The sequence below is a fragment of the Muntiacus reevesi genome, unplaced genomic scaffold, assembly GCF_963930625.1.
Source record: "Muntiacus reevesi unplaced genomic scaffold, mMunRee1.1 SCAFFOLD_155, whole genome shotgun sequence".
Classification (NCBI taxonomy): Eukaryota; Metazoa; Chordata; class Mammalia; order Artiodactyla; family Cervidae; genus Muntiacus; species Muntiacus reevesi.
Window position 1 is genome coordinate 44,094 of NW_027077963.1, and position 11,019 is coordinate 55,112.

An 11,019-nucleotide genomic window follows, 5' to 3' on the forward strand; every position below is an offset into this window, starting at 1 on the left:
GATTTTACCCACCTTTCCCATCTTGCACAGATTCCTTCCTCAGGAAGGCACCTGGCCCTCTGCCCCTCCTCACCCTCCCACTGACCCATGAACTTTGAGGACCCAAATGTGCTTCCCAGGCTCACACTTTGAGGTGCTCCCTCACTGATGCCTCAGAGACTGCTCTGAGGTGGGAACCACTGCCTCCAGAGGTTCAAAGAAATCGAAGCACAGAGGGCCAAATCACTCACTCAGTTAAATCACTTGGCTCAGGTGGTGGAGCCAGGATCCAGTCCCCTGCAGTGCACGCTCTGAGCCACTCTTCTGCTGCCCTCTTAAGGCAGCAACTCTGTTTCTCCATGAGAGGCTGGCACACAGCAGGGCTCCCCAAGTCCGTGCAGTCACTGTGCTGATCTCATGTCCAACCAGCCCCCTACTCCTTGCTGCTTTTGAACACGCCAAGCATAGCCCACCTCAGGACCTCTGCACCTGCGTGCACTCCTGAAGAGCTATCCCTGCCCATCTGTCTGCTGGGGCCCTTCTATCACCACGTTTCAGACCTGGAAGCAGCTCACATGTGTGGCTGACTGCAGACACACTCAGCCAAGAAAACAGGCTGGGGGACTTCACGGTCGGTCGCTCAAGACCCACCAGTTTCCCGCAGAAGCTTGGTACCGTGGCTTCCATAAGCATCCCACTTGGCGGGAGGGCTGTCGGGCCGTCCTCCCGTTGGCACCTGGGCAGCTTGTGGCTAAGTCACCAGAGATCCTACTCACCCTCCCCGGCACCCCCAGCTGGCCCCCCAGCCCTGCCCCACTCACCTGTGCCTCCTCCTAGAGCCGCCAAGCCGCCCGCTGCTCCCCTTCCAGCAACTGCTGCAGCTCGGCCACGCGGCCTGCAGGCACGCGCTGTGCCATCTCGTCCTGCAGCTGCTGCACCCACTGCGTGAGCTGGGAACGGGCCAGCAACAGCCTCTGGGTGGCTCCATACAGCAGCCGGCAAAAAGGTACAGCAGTTGTGGGCTGACTGCCCAGACCTTCAGGGTCACCACCAGACACAGAAAACTGCATCTCTACCTGGTAGGCCACCCCACAAGGTAAGAGCGTGTTCAGGAAAGCTCATGAATTCTGAAGAGTCCAGTTATCCGATGCCCACACTCCATTTCCTAGTAGTTCAGACGGTAAAGAATCCGCCTGCAATGCAGGAGACACAGGATACGTGGATTTGGTCCCTGAGTTGGGAAGATCCCCTGGAGGAGGGCATGGCAACCCACTCCAGTAATTTTCCCTGGAGAATCCCACAGACAGAGGAGCTTGGCAGGCTAAGGTCCATGCGGTCACAAAGAATCGGATAGGACTGAGCGACTAACACAAACTCCATTCAGGGGCTTCTGCACCCTGAGAGCCTGGAAGGTCTGCCTGTAGCCCTCCCAGTGTCCTCAGGCCAGATCCTGGGAGGATCAAGTTATTTTGTCCTGTTTACCTCCTGGGTTCTTCGCTGGGTTTAATTCCTTCCATAACGGGACCCACACCAGCCGCGCACAGCAGCCTCCCTCTAAATGTAGAGCTCACACTCCTGAGACGGAGCTTCACACAAATCATGTTTTTCTCCTCTGCTTTTCTCCTACCAATTGGTCAGGAGGCTGAGGGTCTGAAACCCTCTGCGCTCGGAGCAGGGTTCATGCACAGCTAAGCAAGGGCATCACTGTCGCCCTAGGGCAGGTGTTCCCACCTTATCAGCCAGGCTCGGGGAGAGGCAGGCAGCGGTGGGAAGACGCAGATGGGAACTGCAGGTCTCTCCAGGGTACAGCAGGTGTCTGAGAAACCAGAGGTGACAAAAGCACTCCCAGAGTGAGTGGGAACTCAGCAAGGACACCGGTCGGCCGGTGAAAATCTACTACGCTTCTAAGTTCTGACAGTGAACGTGCAGAAACCCACGTGAGAAACAAAACACTGTTTCCGCCCCGGCCTGGAAAGAGCTTGGAAATCGTCACCCCCACCCTCCCAACAAGAACAAAGAAAAAGCGGAGTCACTGAGAGTCAACAAGTCTTCCGAGATCCATTACAGAGCTGAAGTCACAGGGCAAACCAATGTTCTCAAAACCGGAAAGAAAAACAGGCGAAGAGCGTCACAGCTCACCAGGAGTCAAAGGCTGGAGGCCTAAACAGAGTGGCTGCTGTGGGTAGAACCGGGCCCACAAAGTCACCACTGTCTGGAGACAAGGCTGCTAACAGGTCATTAAGGGTAAATGTGCTCACAGGGTGGGGTCCTAGCCCAACGGGACAGTGACTTTATAAGGAGACACAGTGAGAGGGGGCTGCCCACAAGCGTGGAAGAGCCTCATGGGAACCAAGTCAGCCCCGCCTTGATCTTGGCCTTGAGAATCTTGGGACAACAAACTCCCGTAGTTTAAGCCGCCTGCTTGTGACATTCTGTATGGAACCTGAGCAGACTAGGACCTCGACTGTTCTGAAGTGCACAGAGTGTTCTGCTCTCTGCCCTCAAGGGAAACCTCCTTCTCTACCAGGCCGGAATCAGTGAGGGGAAGGGGATAACCAACGAGGGCCGCTCTAGCTGTTCTGACTCAGGGTCACTCACCTACTGGAGTGGCTAAAATAACAGTGACAACACCCAGTGTGGACAGGGATGTGGGGCAACTAAACCTAGCATACACTGCTGGCGGGAACATAAACTGTTAGTAGCCTCTCTGGATAACAGCTGGACAATTTCATATAAAATTAGACATGCAACTGCGGTACAGATCAGTAATTGCTCTCCTGGGCATTTATCCTGTGAAATGAAAACCTACATCCACACAAACACCTGCCTAGGAATGTTCATTGCAGCTTCTGTGACAGTCCAAAACTGGAATCAGCCCGGCCATCCTTTCAAAGGGGAACATTAAGACAAGTTGGTTCTAAATTGGGAAAGGAGTACATCGAGGTTGTATACTGTCACCCTGATTATTTAACTTGTATCACGTGAAATGCTGGGCTGGATGAATCACAAGCTGGAATCAAGACTGACAGGAGAAATATTAATAACCTCAGATATGCAGATGACACCACCCCCATGGCAGAAAGCAAAGAGGAACTGAAGAGCCTCCTGATGAAAGAGAAAGAGGAGAGTGAAAAAGTTGCCTTAAAACTCAACATTCAAAAATCTAAGATCATGGCATTCAGTCCCATCACTTCAGGGCAAATAGATGGGGAAACAATGGAAACAGTGACAGACTTTATTTTCTTGGGCTCCAAAATCACTGCAGATGGTGACTGCAGCCATGAAATTAAAAGACGCTTGCTCCTTGGAAGGAAAGCTATACTGGCCTATATATCCATATATCCAGGCCAACCTAGACAGCATATTAAAAAGTGTACAAAGGTCCGTCTAGTCAAAGCTATGGTTTTTCCAGTGGTCATGATGGATGTGAGAGTTGTACCATAAAGAGAGTTGAGTGCTGAAGAATTGATGCTTTTGAACTGTGGTGTTGGAGAAGACTCTTGAGAGACCCTAGGACTGCAAAGAGATCCAACCAGTTCATCCCAAAGGAGATCAGTCCTGGGTGTTCATTGGAGGGACTGATGCTGAAGCTGAAGCTCCAATAGTTTGGCTGCCTGATGCGAAGAATTGACTCACTGGAAAAGACCCTGATGCTGGGAAAGATTGAAGGCAGGAGGAGGGGATGACAGAGGATGAGATGGTTGGATGGCATCACCGACTCAATGGACATGAGTTTGAACAAGCTGTGGGAGTTGATGATGGACAGGGAAGGCTGACGTGCTGCAGTCCACGGGGTTGCAAAGAGTCAGACACGGCTGAGCGACTGAACTGAAGACAAGCTGTGGGACATTAACGCCTTGGAATACCATCCAGCGACAGGAAGAAAGAAACTGTGGACACACGGCAGGGAATCATGCTATGTGAGGAAAGGAAATCCCAAGATCTCATTCTGTATGATTCCTTTTGTGTCACTTGTGTAAACACACAATTTTGGAAATGAAGGACAGTTAGTGGTTTTCAAGGGTTGAGGCTGGGGTACGTGGGCAGGAAGACAGGTGGCAGACGTAGTTGTGAATAAACAATATGAAGGACCTTGTGGAGCTGCAGCTGTGGTTGTGGAGACATGAACCTGCACAGGGAATAAAACCATGTAGACCTGACACCCACATGAGTACAGAAGTAAAGCTGTGGAAGCATGTGGCCTTTCCGGGTGGTTAAGAATCTGCCTTGCGAGGCAGGACACTGGGGTTCCATCCCTAGTTGGGGAACTGAGGTGCCACGAGCCGTGGGGCAATGAAACACTCCCCCAAGAAAAAGAAGCCCCCCCCAAAACTGGGGAAGTAAGACCTATGGAGTGCATCGATGTCAATAGCTTGGCTGTTGACAGTGAGCAACCAGTCACTGCTAGCCTTGGAGGAGGAAGATGTGGATCAAAAATGGGAGGTCTGCAGGTTTCCTCCCGAGCTTCCAAGAAAGGAAGGCAGCTGCCAACACCGAGATTCCCGCCCAGTCACACCCACTTCTGATTTCCAGGCTCGAACACCGTGAAATCCTAAGTTGTGATGCTTTAAGCCTCTGACTTCCTGGTAACTCATCACCACAGCAATGGAAAATGGATGCTCACTCAGAGCAGCCTGCCCAGGGCAGAGGGCAGAGGGCAGCCTTCAACTGCGCATCAAGGTCTGTGCTCCTAGGAAGACCGGCCTTCAGAAATGGGAGAGAATCTGAGACATTTTCAGATACACAAAAACTCAGGCAATGTCCTCCAAAGACACTTTCACGAAAGACCACACAATAGAGTGAAGAAGATGGTCCCTAAAGAAAGCATCTAACCAGGCATCCAAGCTGAGAACCATTCAGTAAAATGCCTGGTCTGGAGTTTTGAAAAACCACCATGTCCAAACGCCTTGAAGCAATCTACCAGGATAGACCCAGGAGGAAACATAAGATCTGTACAGGCCTGTAACAAGGGGTACACATGTCAGAGAATGGAGCCTTCTCCACCCACCCCCTGGGGCTGAAAGCTGCAAACACCTGTCTCAGTCCCGGCTGCAGCCTCAGCTGTGACAGCACGTGGCTGGTGCCCAGGAAACCCCGTCCAATGATCCAGACACCACTGAGATGGGAACCGAGACGTTAGCTGTGGGGTCAACAAGCCAAAGCGAGCCGTGAGTCAGGAGAAGCAAAGAGGACCAGCACAGCCCACTGGGCCCGGGGGGGGGGGGGGCACGGTGTGAAGCACTAGGACAGCACGGGGCTCCCGTGCCTGTCCCCAGGAAGTGCCCAGGACAGACGGCAGAGAGGGTGTGTGGCCGCTGGGCTGCTCCCACACTGAAGGCCCCCGAGTGTGCCTGGGGCCTGATGTGGACTCGCAGGTCCACTGGGCCCGAGACCAGCCTTTGATCGCAGCCGCAACAGTAACAGTGGGTCCAGACGTTCACCTGAGGCTCCGTGCCACTCGTGAGGCCCAGCACCACCTCCGCTTCATGGAGCAGGGAATTCAAAAGCCAGCCCACCAGGACCAAGGCTCCACGTCGTTGGGGGACCCCTGACTCTGAGACAGAGGCCTAGAGCAGGTCTAGAGGGTGATAAACAGTCCAGATGCCTTGGGGAGAAATGGGGGGGCCTGGGAACAGAGCCTGGGGCTACTGGCCATGCTAGTATTTCCTTTCTCAAGCTTGGAGGTGCTCTGACATTTATTCCTTGGCTTATCATAAATCCCACGTGATCTGTTTACCGGTGAAGCAACGTGCGATGGTCACCTAGCAGGCAGGAGCTGGTGCCTCACCTGGCCACACCTGCATGTGTGGTGGGCCAGTGTCCTCTGCCCAGACAAGGGACACAACACCTCACGAAGCCTGTCTCCACAGGACGCGGGGAGCTTGCGGGAGTGCTGTGTGGGCGCTCACGGGGCCAAAAGACAGTGCATGGAGCCCCAACCACAACACAGCTGTGCCTGCCTGCAGTCACCCGGGTCATCTCCTGTGTGCTCCTGTGACGCTCCTGGAAAAGCCCTTCTAGAGTCCTGGGCTCCTGAGAGGGAGTGGGTGCCGGCCTGAGCACCAGGGGGGCCGGGGAGGAGGGCCAGGCTGCACACCTAAGTGCACCCATCACCCGCTCACAGATGCCTCCCCACCTCTAGCCTCCCCTCAGGCCTCTCCAGGCCCAGCTTCCTGGTGGGGCCCAGAGGATGGGCGTGTGGGCCCTTCTCTAGCACAGAAGATCATGCTCCAGTTCTCCAAATAAACCTTTTCTCTCCTTTGCTCACAAATCTGTTTCTTTCAAGAACGCCACTAACTCTAAAGGCCTTTCCCGTTATTTGGGAGCATTTAGGCCTTTTATCCACCTCCCCAGGAGCCACGAGATGACAGATGAGGGAGACTGCATTTTTTAAAGTCAGACTCTTCGGGACTTGCCTGGCAGTCCAGTGGTGAAAACTCCCTGCATCCACCACAAGGGCACAAGCTCGATCCCTGGTGAGGGAACTAAGATCTCTCAGGCAATGCACACAGTGCGGCACAAAGTAAAGTCAGTACCTTTGTAAAATAACCTGTTCTTTCAGGGCTCACCACTCGGGTAACGAGTACTTGTGACTCTGAGCAATCTGCTCAAATTCAATTTCAGATCCGTGTTCTTGGCAACGAACCCTGGACGTGAGATCCCCAGGCCTGAGCCGCTGAAGCACCGACTCCCGGCCCACCTGCCATGCGTGGCCCCTCTCCAGCTCCGCCCTCCTCTGCAGCTGCTCCCGAAGGCCTCAGATGACCTCCTGTGACTCCACGTGCAGCGTCGCCAGCTTGGCCTTCTGACCCTGAAGCATGCCAACCTCGAGCTGGAAGCCCTGCTCCAGCTGCCTCCTCTCCTCTGCAAAGGCCCTTTTCATCACCTCCATCTCCCTCTCGTGGTCACTAACCTCAAGAGAGAGGAGGAGTGATGTCGACTGGGGCCCCCAGACACCAATCACTTGATGAGTCAAGGCTGCCGGGGCAGCACCAAAACAGCGGGTGGCCCAGCTTCAACAGGGCGCCGGGGTCTGTGAAAGGCCCCCTACGGCTTGTGTGGCCGCCTGCTTCCGTCACTTCGTGTAACCTCCGCTGCAGCCTTGGCGGGAGGCCCTGCAGGTGCGGAAGGGAGGCTGGCGGGCCGGCAAGCAGATGCAGGAGGAAGGTACGAGGGAACAACACCTCCACGAGGCCTGGAAGGCAAGGCCACAGCAGGAACCCAGGGGCAGGATCGCCCCGTGGCCATGGTGAACCCTGACGAGCCGTGGGCACCATCCCTCCACAAACCCCCCACAATCGAGTAACAGAACAAGAGACACATTCACCCGAGAAGACAGGCTTGGCCAGGGAGGCCTAGGAGCCCCTGCGTGCTAAGTCGCTTCAGTTGTGTCCAACTCTGTGTGACCCTGTGGACTGTAGCCCACCAGGTTCCTTTGTCCATGGGATTCTCCAGGGAAGAAGGCTGGAGTGGTTGCCACGCTCGCCTCCAGGGGATCTTCCCGACTCAGGGATCGAACCTGTATCTTTTATGTCTCCTGTCTTGGCAACATATCTTTTCTTCTCCACTAGCGCCACCTGGGGAGCCCCTGGTGCAGGGAAATCCCAGGAACTAAGATCCTGCTCCCAGAATCTGCTTCACCTGCAACAGAGCCAGGGGCTGTGACTTCCCAGTGCAGGGCAAACAGGCAGTTCTGGCCTCTGCACCAGCCTCCGGACACGGGCAGGGACTCTGTTCCCTCCCGTTATTAGTTATTCCTTCTGTCCCGTCTCCTTCTGAAGAGGGTGGAGTCAGAAAGTCAAGGTCACGCTCATTACCTGCAAACCTCGGTCGCCCTGAACGCGTTCACTATGGGCACATGTGTGCGCAGACACGTCTCAACAGCAGGAAGTTACCCAACCTCTGTGGCCTCCCTCAGTCCCCTCACCTGGGTCTCCAGCTGGATCCTGAGTTCTTACTAATGCTCCTTCAACTGCTTCAACATGATCTCTGTTTCTGTACTCACTGGGGCGGAATCACCCACGAACGTGATGGTGCCTGAAAATAAGAGGACATGTCCATTGATGTTCTGCCCAGGACACCATGGGATCAAGCATCTATTAATTTCATGGCTGTAGTCACCATCTGCAGTGATTTTGGACCCACAGCGTGGCCAGCCCTCCTGGGCCCCAGGTGACCCCCACGCCATGCATGGTAGGGGGCACACTCAACGCTTGATTTAGAATGTGAGTGTGGCCGCTGCTGGGGTTTCATCCATGCTGGTTGATGGGCTAGAAAGTGAAGGGAGCAGACACATCCTGACTTCTCGCCTGCTCCTTTCAATTCCCAAATTGCTTTCCATGAAAAAGAGTGGCAGACTCGAGAACATCCGGCCTAGAGAACTTGGAATAAACATGTGAGGAAAGAGCATCCCATCGCCCTGAAAACAGCAAGCTGCCACCTGGGTCAGGAGTGGCCCTGGCTGGATACACAGCCAGCCGGGCCTCCACCAGCCACGTGACCCCTGCACCACAGTGCTGCTGTCCTGACTGCCCCTGCTCCTTAGAAGGGGCTGATAGACGCTCTGAGGCCAGATGGGGGCGAGGGGAAGAGACACGGCTCCAGCCACGAGAGCGCTGTGGCTGCTTCGGCCCCAACATGAAGCTCAGGGCTCCCTCCGGTGCTACGACTCAGAGCCTTCCAGCCACCGCACCCGGGGCGCAGCTCCTGGATCTCAATAAGGGCCACACACTCGCAGCTCAGGCCCGTCGAGGGATAAAGACCATCGCCCCCTTCCCTGTGGCCACATGGGCCGCTGACACTCATCGAGGAATGCGATCACAGCAGCCACATGCCAAGCACCCCTGGCTGAGGAGCAGGGCTGTGGCTCGGGGCTCAGCAGAGTCCACGGCTGCAGGTGCAGGTGAGGGTCTCCCTCAGAGGCCAGGTGCACAGAAGACCCACCCGGCTTCCCTCGGAGGCCCCGAGGACAGCTGACGTGGGCTGCCCTTTGTCAGAGCCATCCCAGGCCGTCCCCCCATCACCCCCAGCCCGTTCTCTGCTCTCCTCCCCAGATGACCCTCCCCAGGGGCATCTCCTTCCATCCCCCCTGCCTTAGGAGGCTCACAGGGGACATGCCTGCCCTGAGGTCACAGCAAGTTCATCGCAACCTTCGCCACTTACTCTGTCCAAGCAGTAGGACCTTCATCCTCCTCCCTCTCTCTTGGGGCTCTGGGACGCCTTAACCCCTGGCCTCAGATAAGACCCTTCTCCCACACAAGTGGTCCGTAGGAGTTGTGACCCCTGTGCAGCGGGCTGGCCCACCACCCCTTCCCTGGGGCAGTAGCACGTGACCCACCACCTCCCAACAGACGCACCACCTCCAAGCACCCGGCGCCTACCTGCCGGGCCGTGTCCCAGGGGCAGGTGGCTGTGCCGACTCGGGGCCGTCTCTGCCTGCAGGCCCTGCAGGGCAGCCTGCAGCTCATCGCTGTGGTCCTGCAGGTCCTGTGGGCAGAGCCAGACACTTCCTCCAGCCACTGCGGCCACCAGGCCCAGGAGAAGGGCATGGAGCCAGCACCCGGGGAACAGTTCAGGCCCCAGCAGAGCGGGTCCTGACGTCCAGGACGGGGAACCGACATTAGACCCGAACTGCTTCAGGAGCGACAAGGAGCAGGAGTCCTTTCCCAACTTCTTATGCCTGGCACCACCTTCCATCACTGGACACACAGAAGGGACTCAGGGGGGAAAAAAGTGCAGTGAAAATGAGAAATGGAGAAAATACAGAGAGCTTTTAACACCTGAAACCACAAGAGGTTGGGGGAGTATGCTCATAAGGGGTAGGGGAGATTTGGGAGGACATGAGGCTTAAGAGGAAGGGTCTCTGGGACCTTCCTGGCGGTGCAGCCGTTAGGACTGAGTGCTTTCCCTGCAGGGGACGCGGGTTTGCTCCCTGGTTAGGTGATCTTTTGCAACAACCATTCCTATCAGTAGGGAAAACAGTGCCCAACCTTAGTTTATCACTAAAGCTAGTGGAGCTGAGCTATTTAAAATCCTAAAAGATGATGCTGTTAACGTGTTGCACTCAATATGCCAGAAAATTGGAAATGGCCACAGGCCTGGAAAAGGTCGATTTTCATTTTAATCCCAAAGGAGGGCAATGCCAAAGAATGTTCACACTATTGCACAGTTGCACATATTCCACATGTTAGCAAGGTAATGCTCAAAATCCTTCAAGCTAGCCTTCAACAGTTCATCTACTAAGAACTTCCAGATGTCCAAACTGGATTTAGAAAAGCCAGAGGGCCTAGAGATCAAATTGCCAACATCCACTGGATCATCAAAAAAGCAAGAGGATTCCAGAAAAACATCTACTTCTGCTTCATTGACTATGTTAAAAGTCTTTGACTATGTAGATCACAATAAACTGGAAAATTTTTCAAGAGATGGGAATATCAGACCACCTGACCTGCCTCCTGATATAAGTAGAGTATATCACGCAAAATACCAGGACAAATATCAACAACCTCAGCTATACAGATGATACCACTCTAATGGGAGAAAGCAAAGAGGAGCTAAAGAGCCTCTTGATGAGGGTGAAAGAGGAGAGTGAAAACTTGGCTTGATACTCAACATTCAAAAACCTAAGATCGCAGCATCCGGTCCCATCACTTCATGGCAAATAGAAGGAGAAAAAGTGAAAGTACTGACAAATTCTATTTCCCTGTGTTTCAATCCCAAAGAATGTTCGAACTACCACACAACTGCATTCATTTCACATGCTAGCAAAGTAATGCTCAAAATCATTCAAGCTAGGCTTCAACAGTATATGAACCGAGAACTTCCAGATGTACAAGCGGGATTTAGAAAAGGCAGAGGACCTAGAGATCAAATTGCCAACATCCACTGAGTGGCTAGAGAATTCCACAGAAAACATATACTTCTGCTTCATTGACTATACTAAACCCTCTGACTGTGGAGACCACAACAAACTGTGCAAAGTTCTTAGAGAGATGGGAATACCAAGTCAGTTTACCTGCCTCCTGTGAAAACTGTACGTAG

The 11,019-nt window shown here is 54.2% G+C and overlaps 1 protein-coding gene across 1 annotated transcript in view; it reads right to left on the reverse strand.

The window, feature by feature from the left end:
• LOC136155288 (ankyrin repeat domain-containing protein 26-like) overlaps nt 1-935 on the reverse strand; it is a gene marked incomplete at its 3' end in the record, with an annotated part of 45,011 nt that extends 44,076 nt beyond the window's left edge. Inside the window, exon 1 of the mRNA XM_065917114.1 lies at nt 801-935. The remainder of the gene's footprint in view (nt 1-800) is intronic.
• Nucleotides 936-11,019: the final 10,084 nt, after the last annotated feature.